The sequence below is a fragment of the Cupressus sempervirens genome, chromosome 9, assembly GCF_028749045.1.
Source record: "Cupressus sempervirens isolate cs-2001-9-10 chromosome 9, ASM2874904v1, whole genome shotgun sequence".
In the NCBI taxonomy this organism is placed as follows: domain Eukaryota; kingdom Viridiplantae; phylum Streptophyta; class Pinopsida; order Cupressales; family Cupressaceae; genus Cupressus; species Cupressus sempervirens.
This window is the reverse complement of record NC_143126.1, coordinates 75,097,584-75,115,168: the sequence shown is the minus strand read 5'-3', so window position 1 is coordinate 75,115,168 and position 17,585 is coordinate 75,097,584. Positions and strand designations below refer to the sequence as shown.

The following is a 17,585-nucleotide window of genomic DNA, read 5'->3' as shown; positions in this document are numbered from 1 at the left end:
TGGGATATACATCCTTGTCATATTTTTGGCTTGAAAAATCATTGTTATAAGACATGTTGGAATAGAGAGTGTAATAAATATTTTATGGTAGGTTGCATCAAAATGGATTGTGGATGGAGCTATGGATCAAATTGGTAGAAAATTACAGGAATGATCAGAGGTTTATTCAAATACACATGTTCAAGTGTAAGAAAGAATGTAGTAGCATTGGGAAACAAATTAGAGAAAGGAATCAAAGAGGCAAAAGGTTATTAGTAAACCCTATCATTGACATTTGTGACAAATGAGGCAAGACTATCAGTGGATCTTGTGAAAAGAGGAAATCGTTGGTAAAGGATTCAACCAATTTCTTACAAAATGTTTATAGAAATTAAAGGCCACAACCTTGGGAGACACTAGTCATGAAGAAAGTAATGAATATGAAGATTATTGGAAAATAACATTTTGGCTTGAAGAAAAAGAAAGGATTTTGATTTGTATGCAATATCATTTGAGGTTGAAATTAGGGGGAGTGTTGGAATGTAATTTCCCCCTCAAATAAAATCTAAAAAACATACCAAAGGATTCTAGAAACTCTAGTTGGATTATCGAATAGAGTTAGGTCAAATTAATATTTAGGTTTGTAAAATTCTATAAATCATTTTTATTTAGATATTTCTAGAAAAGTCTATTTGTTCTATGTCATATGATTTAGATGTTTCTAGAAACAATCAAAGATCTTTATAAAAGAGGTACAATGTAATGTTTTTTGATCAAGTAATGAAATCATTTTATAATTTCTATAAGTACCTGTATGTGATGTCCCCAGAGTGGGCCCCTAACGGAAGGTGACATAGGTCTTTCCGTGCAGTTTGTCGCTACCACATGTTCGGGGTCCTCGCTAGTGAGGCTATCCTGGGGTTGCCCCCTTAACGCGGGGAGGTGCCGTTTACTAAAAGTTTGGGCTTTTGGTACAACAGTTACTAACTTTGTAATGACCCTTACTATAAAGGCCACTGAAACCCTCAAACTGGACTTAGGAATTTTGTCAAACAGTTGGCATGTAACCGAATAAGGCTGCAATATTACTAATTTTTGTACAACGAAACCTCAATATATAATGCCAATAATGTATGAACAACAATTCTAGATTATAACACTACCAATCTAAGAGATAGATGACAATATGAAACTCAAATATGAAGTCCAATGCAATTCTGATTTTTATGACAGCAAATAGAACTGATTACAATGAGAGACTGTCACAACTATGCACTTCTAATTACATCAAGCTCTTGACAATGCAATGTTATGACATGAACAATAACCCAGTTCAGATTTGGAATGCACATGACGAAACTTTTACAATAGTTATTAATGACTGGAAATAACTATTTATGCAATGATAGCGTTGACTGTTCTAATGCAATATTTTGGCAATCAAAACTTCAGTTTGTGCACCTGGAATAGCTCCAATTTTTCCAGATATGAATGCTGAATTAATGCCACATGAAGACCTCACAATCTGCCCCAAATTGACTCACAAAATTGCTGCTACTGCCCAACTGACAGGGCCATACAGGTACGGCCTGGTACGACTACTAGATAAAAATATTGCAGCATTTTTTGTTATTCCAAAAGCAATAAATTTGGGCACCTAGGGTTGCTGAATAACCCCCTAAAATATGAAATTCATCTGTCAAGCCAATTAGGAGTTATGAGAAAAAACGTGGGTCCAAACCCCAGGACTGGCAGTCTGAAAATAATGCACAACTGTGTCTTCAAACCCTTTTAATCAATCCACAAATGCTAGGGCACAACTGAAACCCTTATTCCAACCAATGTAAACCCTTATAACTTAATCTCAATGAAGTCCAAATGAGATGGCTGAATTACCAACTCCTCAAATGAAACAATTCAGGTGATATTTCACACCCTCAAAGTCGCCAATCCAAGGGAGTGATTCATTCCCAAAGATCAAATAATAATTTGCAGACCCAAGAGACTACAAGTTTGCTCCACAATGGAAGAAGTAGAAGAAATCTCAAATCCAAGCATGTCCAAAATGAGAGTCCTAGCCCTCTATTTATTCACTTTTCTAAGAAGTTGCTAGAACTTCTAGAAACATCCTTTATAAAATCTCATTATAATGCACTTTTTCTAGAACTTATAGAAACATCCTTTATAAAATCTCATTATAATGCACTTTTTATAATAAAGTAATTTTATAAAATAAAAAGTGCAACTCAACTTAAAATTATAACATGTAGGCCCCAATAACACATAATAATAAAATATAACCTCTTAACACTTCTTCAAGAGCAAGATATGACCATCTGATCCGCAGAATTGACTCTCTCTCTACACCATTTGCCTATGAGAGTCTGGAATAGGAAAAATCCATGATCAATGTCATGTCAAACTAAAGAGGGGACATTACAGTCTGCCCCTCCTGAAATTGCTTGGCCTCAAGCAATCTCAACGCTGGGTTCTGCAAAATAGCTTCCCCCTCCCAAGTAGCATCCTCAACAGGTAGATCTTTCCACTTAACCAAGTATTCTCTGATTACTCTTCTGTGAAGCTACTTTTCTCTGCTCTCTAGGATGGATTCTGGCACTAAAATCAATTTTCAATCATCGTCTAAAGGAGGTAATACTGCGGAAGGCACAACATTCTGACCCAACGCCTTCTTGAGGCGGGACACATGAAACACATTGTGCACCCTGCTGTCTGCCAGAAGCTCCAACTCATAAGCCACCTCACCAATTTTCCTGATAACCCTGAATGGTCTATAATAGCATGGCTCGAGTTTCTCTGCACCACTCTTCTTAAGAGTAGATTGCCTGTATGGTTGCAACATGAGGTAAACCATATCATCCACCTCAAAACTATGCTCAGTCCTCTTCTGGTCTACATACTACTTCTGCTGGTTCTGAGCTCTCACAATATTATCTTTGAGAGTAGCAACTATATCCTTACTCTCCTATAATAATTCTCCTACACTGGGTACTCGGCTGTTGCCCAACAACAAATCCAAGAAACTATGTGCTTCATAACCGTAAAGTGCCATGAAGGTTGTCATCTGTATAGTGATGTGATATGTAGTATTCTAACAATACTCGCAGAGATATATCTATCTGACCCAAGCTCGCTACTGAGCTACCACATAATTCCTTAAATACCCTTCCACCCATTTGTTCACAATCTCCGTTTGACCATCGGTTTGTGGGTGATAGCTAGTGCTGGGTGTAAGCTCCGTGCCACATAACCAGAATACCTCCTGCCAAAAATGACTCATGAAACAACTATCCCTATCACTCACAATGTTCTAAGGCAATCTGTGTAATCTAAAAACCTCTTGAAAGAAAACCTTTGCCACCTGAGTTGCTGAGTGGGTAGTGGTGATAGGAAAGAAATGAGCATATTTTGTTAATCTATCTACCACCACATAAATACAATCCTGTCCTTGTACCTTGGGAAAACCTGTGATAAAGTCCATGGAGATGCACTCCCACTTCCTGTTAGGGATCGGAAGTGGCTGTAGGAACCTTGCCGGATAGGTGTGTTCTTGTTTGTTTTGCTAGCAAACAAGACACTCTCGAACGTACTGCAAAACATCAGCTTTTAGCCCCTTCCAAGTGAACCGCTCTCGAACTGACCTGTAAGTCTTGAAGTACCTGGGATGGCCTGCTGTTGGTGAGTCGTGAAATGCTCTCAAAATTAGTTGCTTAACCTTCGATCCTGGGACTAGGTAAATCCTGTTCTTGTAAATGATTAAATCATCTACAAGTGTGTATCTGGTATCAATCACTGTTCCCTCCACTATATCGGAGGCCCATGTATCCCTGGCATACTCTGCTATAATCAAGTGTCACCAATCCTCTGATATCTGAACCATAAGAGTGAGGTGTGGCCTTCGAGAAAGAGCATATGCAACAACATTCTGAGTTCCCTTGACATATGAGATGTCAAAATCATATGCCTGCAACTTACTTACCCACCTTTGCTGGCGATCATTCAGGTCCCGCTATCCCAAGAAATTCCTCAAACTGTTATGATCAATTTTAATACAAAACTTGCTACCCACAAGATATTGTCTGAATTTGGCCAAAGCATGCATGATGGCCAACATCTCCTTATCATATATATTGAATGAATGCTCAGGGCCTCTGAGCTTCCTACTCTCATAAGCTATGGGGTGCTTATTCTACATAAGTACATCACCTACTCCCTCTCCAGATGCATCACATTGAAGCTCAAATGGCTTCGTGAAATCAGGTAATGCTAGAACTGGGCACGTAGTCATTATCTCCTTAAATATCATAAAATAGTCCTGTGCCTTCTAAGTCCACACAAATTCCCCTTTTTTCAGTAGATTTGTCATGGGAGCTGCATGTCGTGAGTAGCCACTAACAAACCTGCAATAGAAACCACATAAACCAAGGAACCCCCTGAACTGTGTAAGGTTCTCTGGTGGAGGCCAATCAAAAATAGCGTGAATCTTTTCAGGATCCATCCGCACTCCATCTACACTAATAATGTGTCCCAAATATAACAGCTCGGTCATCCCTAAGTCACATTTGGACTCTTTTGCATACAAGGACTCCTTCTATAAAATGCTCAACACTGTCTCCAAATGCTCTAGATGCTCCTGCCATGATCGACTATAGATCAAAATGTCATCAAAAAACACCAGCATGAATTTCCTCAACTAATGGTGGAAAAATCTGTTCATAGTGGACTGGAAAGTGGCAGGTGCATTGGTCAGACCGAAAGGCATGACTACAAACTCAAAGTGCCCATAATGACATCTGAAAGCAGTTTTCTCAATATCCTGTTCACGGACTCTGATCTGGTGATATCCTGTTCTCAAATCAATTTTTGTGAAATAACAAGCCCCATGCAATTCATCTATCAACTCATCAATGAGAGGAATGGGATACCTGTTCTTAATGGTTCTCTTATTTAAATCCCTATAATCAACGTACATCCGAAGAGTTCCATCCTTCTTTTTTACCAAAACAACAGAAGATGCAAAAGGTGACTTACTTGGTCGGATGTGCCCCATAGCTAGCAACTCCTTGATGGACCTTTCGATCTCATCCTTGAGTCACTTTGGGTGTCAATATGGTGTGATCATGATAGGCTTAGCACCTTCCCCTAGCTCAATAACATGCTCAATGCCTATGTCCGATGGCCTGCCTGGTGGAATCTCACTGAATACCTTTTCGTACTTAATCCTTAATTTTTGAATATCAAGATGATATTCCATTTTATGTTGCTCCTCCTGTGTAGGTGTCAAAGTACAAATTTCTGCCCACTCTATATCATTATGCCTAGTTAATCTCTCCAGCTGCCTAAATGAGATAGTCCTGATGTCTCCATTATAGATAGCCTTAAGCACATGAGTCCTACCATTCACTTCAAATTGTATCTCCATATCCTCTAGTCTCAGGGTAACCACCTTCAATGAATGTAGCCACTACATTCCAAGTATTATATCCATGAAACCCATGTTGACCACATGATAGTCTGCCTTAAACTCATAGTTGTTCAGGCGCAAAGGTAGGTCTCGTACCATCCTATCACAACGAAGAGTGTATCCATCAGCTACCTTGACTCTTAGTCCCATGAACTCCTCAGTAATGAGTCCACGCTTCTCCATGAATCATGCATCAATGAAATTATGTGTGGAACCTGTGTCCAATAATGTAATAACCTTTTGCCCAGCCAAAACTCCCCGAAGTCTGAAAGTTCCCTCTCTCTGGATACTAGATAGTCGTGCTTCTTGTAAATGTAGCTCTGTTCCTTGCTATTTCCCTGCACTGTCTATCTCTTGCTCTCCCTCTGCTCCATCAAGATCCTCATTATGATGTTCTGAACTATCAGAATCTGAGCCTTCGTAATAAGCCCACATTGCTCAGTTGGCCTTCCCTTTTGGCCTCATAGGACAGTCATGGCCATACTCATACGGGCCTTTGCAATAGAAGCATAGAATCTTCCTATGAAAGTCATTAAGTGTCTCCTTGTCCAACCTCTTACTTTCCTCCTTAGGTAGCTGTGCCTCTCTATGAAAGGGTTTCCTGTCCCTATCTTTTCCTGAAGGGAAACTCTTTGCCTGGAATTTATTTTTAGAAGTTGAAGAGGAATCCATGTCATGAGCTTTCTTAATGGCTTCCTGCAAAGTGGGAGGGTTGAGAACTTTAATCCACCCTCTCAACGGATCAACTAGCCCATCCATAAATAAAACCAATAGCCTCCATTCAGATACATCTGTTACTAACACTGCAAGTTTCTAAAATTTTGAAATGTATGTTTCCAATGATCCCCATAGTTTAAGCTGAGCTAACTCCTTGAAATGGAGTTCTGGATCCTTCTTATCAAAACATTCAATCAGTCTCTCCATAAACTCCACATATGAGGTAATGTGTGCATGACCCATAGTGATCATACCATGATGCCACCACTCATGTGCTAACCCATCCAGGTGAATTGCTGCATACTTAATAGCTTCTTCCTCAGACATAGGGTTCAATTGAAAGTATGTGTCAAGTTTTTGAACCCAAGCTCTTGCTGTAGACTTCCTCAAGCCATCATAATATGGTAACTGAAGTTTCCCTACTTTCTTTCATAGCTCATATCTCTGAGTCCTGTCATGTCCATGGGGCATATGCTTCATCCGCACATCCATATACTCTCTAAAGGTGATTGCAGCTGTAAAATCTGGACCTCTTGCTTCCCAATCTCTCCTCAGCTGATCCTGTATGTCAGTGATCTGGGGTTCTGGTACTGGCTGCTCTGGAGCTCTAGGAAGGAACATGGGAATCATAGTTCTCGAACTCACTATCCTAGCTTGCTGGGGTGCATGACCAAAATTGTTCCCAATTTGTTCGCCTCCATTATGTATCCCATCCTGATTATTCCCATTCTGATTGTTACCATTCTGATTATTTCCTCCACCTATGTTAGCATTCAACCCCATTTGACGAGCCATTATCTGCATCATAAGATCCATTCTCTAATTCTATTCCTGTGCTCTTTGTTCGGCTAATCGTTGTCCCTATGCCAAGGTGTCTAATAACTGTAAAAATCTTTCCTCTCGCTGATCTGGACCGGCATTCCTGCCTCTATCCATATTGTAGTCATATTCTTGATCAAAGAATACCTCCCCTGTGTCTATATGACTGGATTCTATGTCCACCTGTACAGATGAGCTAGACTATTTGCTCTGCAGGTCTAAAATCCTATCTTGTCTTGCTTTGGTATTGCAAAAATTATAAAGCCTCTATCGCATGCTCAAACATAAATGTTCTGATTTTAGTGTTTTGACATTTTGTCAAACACTTTCCCTTCTATCTAGCTATTCCAAATTCCCTATAAGACCTCCACAGGATGGCAGGACTTATAGCTCTGATACCAAGTTAGTAATCGTTGCACCAAAAGCTCGGACTATTAGTAAATGGCACGTCCTCGTGTTAAGGGGGCAACCCTAAGATAGCCTCACTGGTGAGGACCCCGGACACATGGTAGCGACAAACCGCACGAATAGACCTACGTCACCTTCCGTTAGGGGCCCACTCTGGGGACATCACAGCCCACCACGCTCCACAGGTCTCGACCTCGAGACCTCTGGCTCTGATACCAAGTTAGTAACCGTTGTACCAAAAGCTCAGACTATTAGTAAATGGCACCTGCCCGCGTTTAGGGGGCAACCCCAGGATAGCCTCACTAGTGAGGACCCCAGACACGTGGTAGCGACAAACCACACAAACAGACCTACGTCACCTTCCGTTAGGGGCCCACTCTGGGGACATCACACTGTATTATGTATTATTTGTTTAATTATCATTATGGATCCAATCCATCCACCCCCATCATTCTAAGGGACTAGTCTTAGAATGTACAATGTACAATAGTTGTTTATGGCATGGAGGAAAAAAATCAAATGTGTATCAGTTGAAATCATATTTAAGAAAAATCTAAAATTAGATGAATTTTTACAAGGTGAGAAGAGGAAAATAGAGAGGGAAGATATCCAAGGACTCTATTTTTTTTACTTCCCCTCACAAGCTCTGCTATATGTCATGGTTATGCTTGTAAACTAGGTAAAACACTAAGAATGTGGATATATTTTATATCACTTCATACTGATAATATACAAATATACCATCATTCCTAATGGAAATTATAATTAATCTAAGTTTTCATTGAAATGATCTAATAGTCACAAGGTTGAACAATGGAATCCATCATTTTACATATTAAACAAAATCCATTATTGGCTATTGGAGAAGTATAAAATAATTTGCATCTCATGTAAGATGATTAACCAAATGGAAAATAATTGGAGAGAGGGAATAGATAAATATCAACAAAAAGAACACAAAAAGGATATTTTTAAAAATGCATCTTTCCATTACAAAATCCATATATAATGGTTTTAAAATAGGCAAAGAAAAGAAGATAAGAAGCTGGGTGTTGGAACCATTGTTAGTATTGTTGTAGAACTTTTAGCATTTCTGTTACTTCTCTTTCTCATTCTCAATATGTTCAAGAGGAAGAGAAGATGTAAGAGAACTACAATTTTTGATGTAAAAATTGTTAGCAAGCTTCCTAAAATGTAGCTAGACAAGGCCCATGATGCAGCTAAGTATTTATAATTGTCCAATTCCAAAGAGTATTCTATTATTAAATAGGAACCTAATAGGAAAAATAAGAGTTTCATTTTTTACCAAGGCAATCTAAGGACTTTTGATCTTGAAGATCTTCTAAGAGCGTCTAAAGAAGCTCTATGATAGGGAAGTGTAAGAACTATATACAAGGCAATTCTAAAGTTTGGAATAGTTTTTGCAGTTGAAGGATGTTTTCATTAGGCAGATAGAATTTGTTCAGAAGATTTAGTGGTTGGAAAAATGAATCAAATCATCATAATCTTGTTCTTCTTAGAGCTTATTATTTCTCCAAGACAAATGTTGTGTATGATTATATCCTAATTGGTAGCCTTTCTAATCTAGGAGCACAACAACTATAGGAAGTTCAAAAACTATAAGAAGACAATGAGCTGAAATATTACTCATTATGTGATATGATTATTTAACTAATATGTAAGTCTATTTAAATCTGAAACTTATAATTTTTTAAGTTGTGTCTAATGTAAAATGGAAACTAGTTTTATCAAACTAAAGGGATTATGAAGAGTCATATGTAACTATCCAAAATGCAATTCTAGAAAGGGCTAGAGTGGTTCAAATAAAGATAGAATTTAGAGGGAAGGAGAAAAATACAAAAATATAAAGACCTTTTGGCCATTGATAGCCAAAAAGATCTTAGGTTTTGAAAAAAAGAATAATTTATAAATTCTTAGTTTATTTATTGTGTTCATTTTGGTGTCAGTTCTATGATACTCTAATTTTGGTTTATTGTCCAAATTGATTTTCTATTTGTTTGCAATCAAATTTCAATTTGGATACGTTGATAAAATTGATTAACTCCAAGTTTTATATCATCATTTTTTTGGGTTTCATATATCTGATGAAATTTTATTGGTTATGCATTTCAACATATTAAATTGGGTCAAAAGAAAATGAATTAATACAAATCTGATCAACTGAAATAATTCTTATTGTGTAGAAAATTGATTCATGGTTTACAACTCCTTATTGCAGATTTTTTTATTCAAAATATAAATTTTAAAGGGCATTTAATAGCTTCAAGGAATCAGTGATTATTTCTCAATGAATGCAGATTTTTTCTTGGACATATCTTAATAAACTCTTGGGTTTAATAAAATTAGTTTGTGCAGATTCGGAGCAGCAAATTCATATTTTAAAAATGAGATTGGTGACCAATTCTAATAGGAATAAATTTTCTGATTTAAGAGTTTAATTTGAGAATAAGTTAATGGGTTTGTTTTAAGAGCATGGAAATTGAGTTTAGTTAAATATTTTCATAATAAAAGGTGGGGATGAAAATGGTTTGAATTAGAAGCGAAAATGTATCTTTTGAAGGCTCTACAATAAAGATTTGAGGTTTAGAAAATTTATGATTTTTTTAAATCTAATTTTGTACAAGTGTTAGATTCTTGGTGAGTTGAGAAGATCAAAGAATGGAATATTTAAAATGAGATGAATTGTTTATATTGTTCATTAATATATGATAGTTTGGTTTTAAAAGATATAAGTGGAAGAATAAGTTGAGTGTGCCTCTAAATCCCAAAATGATGTTGCAATATAAATATTTGGATAAGGAGTTTTTTATACAGTTTTGTTTATGATGCTTTGAGCCCTTTGTTGAAGCTTCTTGTGTTGATTTATTCCTTCAAAAGGGTTCTAGATGAGAGATTTATGCATCACTTTCAACTCTTCCACATGGTAACATAGGAACAAGTAAAACACCACTTGATTCGGATACAAGATCTCACATTGCCTTTGTTGTAGACAAAGGCATTGAATATCTACATGGAAATGGAAGCCAAATATTTTACATAAACATCAAGTCTTTAAACAATATTGTTACCAAAAACTATAATACTTGTGTTTTAGATTTTAGACTTGCTTAGTTAGTGAGTAAAATTACACCTGTTAGCCACATTGTGTAATTGAGAGCTCCATAAATTCAGCTTAGAGAATTTTACAAAAGGATGATGTTTATAGTTTTGGTGTCTTACTTTTGGAGCTTCTAATATGTAAAGCACCTCCTCATGGATATGTCAATGATGATGGTGTTAATCTTCCTCAATGGATACATCAATTGTTCATGAGGAGTGGACTACATATCATGAGAAACCATAACTTTGGGGAGATCACACGGGTTAAGTTGTTATTAGTGGCAATGGATTGTATTGTACAATATCCAAATCAAAGACTTTCTATGATAGAAGTGGTAAAAAGGATTCAATAAGTGAGGAAAAGTCTTGAAGATGTAGATGGGGATGAGGACATACCCAAGCCTACATTTGAATTAGAGATGTGTCATGCCCTAAATTTAACAAGGTAAAACACAACCAACAAATTTTTTTTGAAAGGGAAACTAAAGATAATGTGTAAAGAGCTATACTAGTTATGGACGTTCTATAAAACTTTGAAGTATCTAAATAATAAATTCATGTTCCTCAAGGATATTAGAGAGTACTAGCTCGATCATTGAGTTTTGGAGGTGATATAGTTAGTTGGTGCAAAGGTGTTTGTTAGATTCAAAAATCTAGACTTCAAGTTTCCATGAGAGGCCACCTAGTTTTCTATCATTGGTTGAAATTACAAATCCTAATGACAAAGTTAGACAATGTTATTGTTTTGAACTTTCACATTCTATACTCCAAAGTGAGACATTTTGTATATACAAGTGAAGTACAAGTTTTGTATCAATGTAGTTGCAATGATTCTATGGGTGCAAATGAGGAGATGTTTTAGTGGTCCTAAGTGTTCCAAATATAAGTCACAAGTGCTTAGACCATTTATCTTCCATTTCCATTTATTATACATATATACATCCCCTTTAATGAACTTCTTATATATTATCACTCTTCAACTTCGATCATATCGATACATTATGAATTAGGTATTATTAATTATTTATTTGATTTTATTTTAAGATTAATTATTACTTATTTATTTAATTTAATTTTAATTCCTTATTTATTTATTTATTATAATTATTATTAATTATTCTTTTGACTTACTAAATTTGCATATAATTATTTTAGGATAAAAAAATAATTATCATATGCTTCCATAACTATCAGCCCAAAAGCTACACATGTTTCTTATTAGCACATGATTTTTCTCTTTTAAAATTAATATTTTAACTACCAACACCTATACATTCATGATATATTCTGTCCTAATTACTATTCCACCCCACTTATTAAATTCTACCTTACTTCAAAAAAAACTTAAACTTAACCCATACATTATAACTTAATCATAACATTGGATGTTTAACTATTTTCATGTCCTAACATTAACCCATCATCTAACCTAAAGGCTAACCTACTAACTATCCTATCTAATCACCAATCTAACTCCCTTAAACCACTTGCTAACTATGACTAACATATGCCTCATGCAATAGTCTACTTCTAACATTAACACTTAAACATAATCTCCCACCTTATCTAAACATCTAACTTCCCTTGAAAAGACAACCTCCCTTCCTTTTTTTCCCCTAATGCCTACCCCTAGGAGACCCCACTATGATAGGTGCTAGGATCAAGGTGAGACCTTTTCCCCCTTTTCCCAAGAGTGGAATGACTAAGGAGGGTGTCTTCTAGCTTATGTCAGTATGTACCCCATGTTATGATGTGTTTGAAAGTAAATCTCAAGGCCTTAGGCACCTAGATGGGGTCATTACTTTTTCAAGTTTTGTTTTCAACAAAACTTTCCATCAACCTTAGGTAAAGGTTCATGTCTTGATGTGAGTTCTCACCCTGATCCATCATAACATAGATATTTTACTTGCATTTTCATACTTGGGACTTTGATATTTTGTTTTGACATATCAGTCAAGTTTGTTATTAGTGTGTTGGTAAACAAATTTGTCACTATAGAATTTTCCCAATAGAGTGTATGTGGCAAACTGTTCACAACAGTTGGATATGCCCTTGGTATGCAACCTTCCTCTATGTTTAGAGGGGCAGCTCCCTCATATGATATGATTTTAAAAGGGTTTTTTGAATAAATAAACTAAAATTTCAATGATTGAGAGAAAGTCGTTCAGGAAGAATGCACCACACGACCTTACAACTTTATTGGGTAAACAAGAATGACAACAAAGGTGATCAAGAACTATGCTTGAAAGTGACTAGTATTACCACATACATTAATCATTCATAAACACTCGCACAATACTATAAGAATGCCTTCTACAACTAAAATAATTTTGATTTTAGAACAAGAGATCAAAAGCACATCTCATTTCATTTCCTTGTACCAAGAAAATAATAGAGATTTTTCAATTTCAAAGATAAAAACAATACATACTTTCCAAAATTTATCTCTTGATTGAAATTTCAGCATAGTGTTCCCTTATTTAAAACCAAAAAGTCCCTTTACAAAGCCAAAAGGAGTCCTTATATAGACATAGAGGTTAATAAATACCTCTTTGTGGTTAATAACCACATCCAAAATATGTGATTTTGGGGAGATTAATTAACCGCAAGAAAATTAACCTATACAAGGAAGAATTTCAAAAGAAAAACTTTTAGCTAGAATTCCTAGAATGTATACATATCCAATCACTGATCTTCTAGCTACTAAGTCTATCTATTCAAACACAATTGACTTATCACAGAAAGCCTTGTAAGCATGAAGGATGATCATCATTGATTCATAATTTGGGATGAATACATTCTATTTTCTCCTAATTTAACATAATTTGAACAATTAGGTATGCAAGGAAAAATTGCATCTATGGGTAGCTATCTCCAATAATGGACACAAATCACCAAGAACTTGGGCCAACTATAAGGCTACACTCCTTCTACACTTTAGGCTTTACAAAACCTAGGAAAGTGAACCTCTTAGGATACAATTATGTGACTAGTGCAATGAGCATAATCAAAATCTAGAATAATAGATGAAACCCCTAATTCTTGTATACTTAACCAAGAAATCACAAGCATCAAATAGCTAAGGACATAGCTCATGAAAATGGCAAGCTAAGTGCAAGTTAAAATTTAAATAGCTTTCAACATAAAAGGGAAAATTGATTTAATATGTTGATAACAACAAGACCCAGGTATGAGAAAAAAAACTTAATGATCCTATCTTTGATCAGTGCCTTATCAATTAGGAAATTAAATGAATTACAACAATACACCTTCTGGAAATCTTTGACATAATTCCTACATCAAGATCCCTGATCTATCTTTCACCTTGTTAACATACATCTGCTATAGAATGAATCTCATACTCAGACAATCCTTTCATGAAATCTACAAACCTTGTTACAAACATCAAGCAATTACATGGCTCTTTGATGACCAAGCAAGACATTTCAACCACATGCTCTTCTAAAAAAAATGCAACCTAGTTTATGCTCTTTGTTCACAAACTAGAAGAAATTACAAATCCACAAATAGGAGACATGATTCAAACTGAATTTAAATCCCTTTGCTACTCTTTATCTGTTTTCCTTGAAACCAAATACATGAAAGATGTACATAAATGACTCAAAAATCACCTAACAAATTTGAACTATTTGCATAAAAGTTAAATGCTGCTTAATACAAGAGAAATGTTGGGTGTGTATTTTTCACAGCCTGAGCAGAGCTCCTAGAACTAAAAATTGAAAACCAACCAACAACCTATTTCAGAGAAAAAGAAAGAATATATATGAAGAGGGTAGTTCTCAGATTGAATTTACAATTGACAAGTGTCCCTTCAAAATTCTCCCTCCAAAAGCTAAAAAGAATCTCTCTACCTTCTCTTCTCAACTGCCATAATCAAATCCTTGATCAATTTATTTTCAGAGGCATCAAATATCTCAGAAACTTCATGATGAAAGAACATAACTAATTCTGATATTAAAAATCACTCAAGGTAGAAAGTGAAAATCAGCTAAAATGGCTCAAGAATACAAGAAAATAGATTAGAATCAATTTTTCTTCACTTTTACATTTCACCAAGCCTTTATATCTCCTTCATGACAAATTTTGATGATCAGTGTTGAATTTTGGTCATTCTGTTGAGAATGTCCTGGGAACCACAAATTGGCTTACATACTGAACCGGTGAGCGCCTATGCAAAAATTGACTTCAGATTCAAAAAGTTCATCTCTTCCCAGTTCTGGTTGTATGTTGGAGTGCCCATTTTGGTTAAAAATTACTCTTGTTATGGCCTTCTAAAGATCAGAACTTTGTCATGGCTTTGCACACATAAAAGAATGAAAATAAAAAATTTAAAATATCCTATAGTTTGAACTATAGAAATTTGACATTTCAAATCAAAATTTTCACAATGGACGTGAACGTGTAGGAACAGGGATATTTTTATTTTTTTAAAAATTACTCATATCCCTTAATCAACCGGGCAATGCCACTTGTCATCATAGGACTAGCCACTAGATGCAAGCAAGACCCACCTATGAACTCTGCCAGATTTCTTCAAATTTCTAGCAACTTTTTCGATGATCGACAACCTTTTCTAGTTACCTCACCTATCCACATCAACACCACATCACACACACCACATCAACATTTCTACCTCGCTATGGTTATCTTGTGAGCAACTTTGCTTGGCGAGATAGTGACGATCATTGGATCATCCACGTGGCACCATCTTGATGCACCGTTGCCACAGTAGTGTATGCATTTGTTTGTTAAAAATTATGCTTTTATTTCCTCCCCACTGATGTTATCTAGCCCCACATTGCATGCTTGAGTAGCTTACAAAAGCCTTGGTCCTTTAGACGTTGTTCATTTTGTGAAGAATAATATTTAAACAATTGAAAAATCTTCACATCTCCAATGTGGGATAAAAAAAAAAAAGGCTCCCCTATTCATGCTTCCATGTGGGGCTTATACTATGCCTAGATTATATGGTTTTCACACAAAGGTCATCTCTCTAAATGAATTGCTCTTGCTCCAAACTAGCTATCAATTTTTTACCTGATTGGCATGGGTAGTTTAAAGATGCTACATGTTATTCCTTTGAAGATGCCTATTTTTGTTTGCCTTTGTATAAGCCCTCTATTCTGGTATACTTTGTGCATGGATCCCCCTTTAATCAGCATATTGGACTCATGCGTGTTTAAATTCTCCATTGACTGCCACTTCTTTTTGTGGACATACCCAGCTACTCACATGTTTCTTTGCCTGCAACTTCTACTCCTTTGACTAGAAGTATGTCTTTATATGCGTGAGGCTCTACTTTTTCTTGTAGGTTTCTTCTTATATGTCTTGCCTAGCATTTTATTCCTCTATTAGCATGGATCTTCCTTTTCTTTATGTTTGGCATGGTCTTCTATGTTCACTGCTGGCATGAGCTACTCTACTATCTTAGCATGGAAGCTTATTTTAATTACTTATATCATCTGTTGCTGCCTAACCTCTTGCTCCAAATGACTCCCTTTGACCATATGGATTTGTTGCTTTGCTACTAGCTGGCTTTCATATTTTGATTAGCAGCTTCTCAAACTTTAGTTGCTCTTGACTATCTTTATTAATATGTCACTCTTTGCTCCTTTTCAAGATGTTTCCTCTTTGAGACTCTTCCCTTGTGGACACTCATGTGATCATCTCCCTTCCTATCCACATGGGTGGTTTCTTCTTTGTTTGCAAAAGTGGTAGAAAAATAAAACCTCCTCTCATACATGGATACCCTACTTTTAATATGTTGCTTGAAACCTTTCATCTAATGCCTGATCTAGGCAATTCCACAAAGATTTCTTATGCTATGGGTACTTTACATATACCTATGTCTCTTACATTTCTCGTGCTCAAATTGAAGTCTTGTTTTCATTTGAAGAACTTGGAGTAGATGGTAAATTTACTATTGCTAGATTTAGATTGGAATCATCCAAACTATTAAAAGTTATTTGAACTTCTCCTTTTTTGCATCTATCTTTTGGCTTTACTATGAACCAAAATCTCCATAGGTACACCTCTTTTAGAAACCAATATATATGGTGTGTCCTTTTTATTAGAGTTTTACCTAGTAACCAATAGAACAGTTCAACAATATATGGTCATGCATTGGTCCATCCATCACCTGTACCATCAAATCAGTCTGCTCACTAAAGTCCTCGATGAACCAAATCCTATTATGAATAAGAATCTTAATAGTTCAAGAATATCACTTGGGTTCAATTAAACATTGGAATTAAATAAATCAATTCAAATACTAATCCAAATAATTTGAGAGTGCTTCCTCAATCTTAAGCATTCATCTAACTACAACTCATTTTCTCTTTCTTTTAATTTCCACATATTCTTTGAAGACATTCATTCATCCTCTATAGCTTGCAACATTCAACAATTAGAATCGTTACAATTCTCCCTTTTAAAGACTTCAATGTGCACATAATCTTCATCAATCTAATGCAATTAGTTGGGCCCTAGAGTGGGTTTGGCTAAAATAAAATTCATTTCCAAACAACTAATATGTAAACTGACCCATTAACCTTTTCATATTCACTAGAATTGATTTTGTGCATTAATTTGATCATTAAAAACTCATTTACCCACTTATTGCAAACTACAAATTTGGTGTCAGAAGGTCCATTGACTAGCCTTAAAAATGGACCCAAACCTTTGACTAGGCTCTGAAACTTGGAACACTAAATCTCTTTTTTGGATACTTGCACCATGTTGAATTTTGTCTCATGAAAAATTCAAGTTCAAAATATATTGACCATCAAAGTGACCCTTTCAGAACTTCTTGCAAGCAAACATGTTAGAAAACAATAAACTAGGTTCGAATTGGCTTTGGAAACTAGGCAAATGAACACTTGGGAAAATGAAAACTAGGATGTTGGTTCAATGTAATGAGGAGAATATGGATCTATGATTTGGGCTCATGAAAAATAATGGGATAAAAGTGGCAAGAAGTCAAAGTAGGCTACTCAGAATTTTCCAATTGTAACAATGACAAGAAATTGATTTTTTGTAA

At 35.8% G+C, this 17,585-nt stretch overlaps 1 pseudogene; it reads left to right on the top strand.

Annotated features, from left to right (window-relative positions):
• Positions 1–10,974, top strand: part of LOC149537685 (putative inactive receptor kinase At1g48480) — a 47,040-nt pseudogene extending 36,066 nt beyond the window's left edge.
• Positions 10,975–17,585: the final 6,611 nt, after the last annotated feature.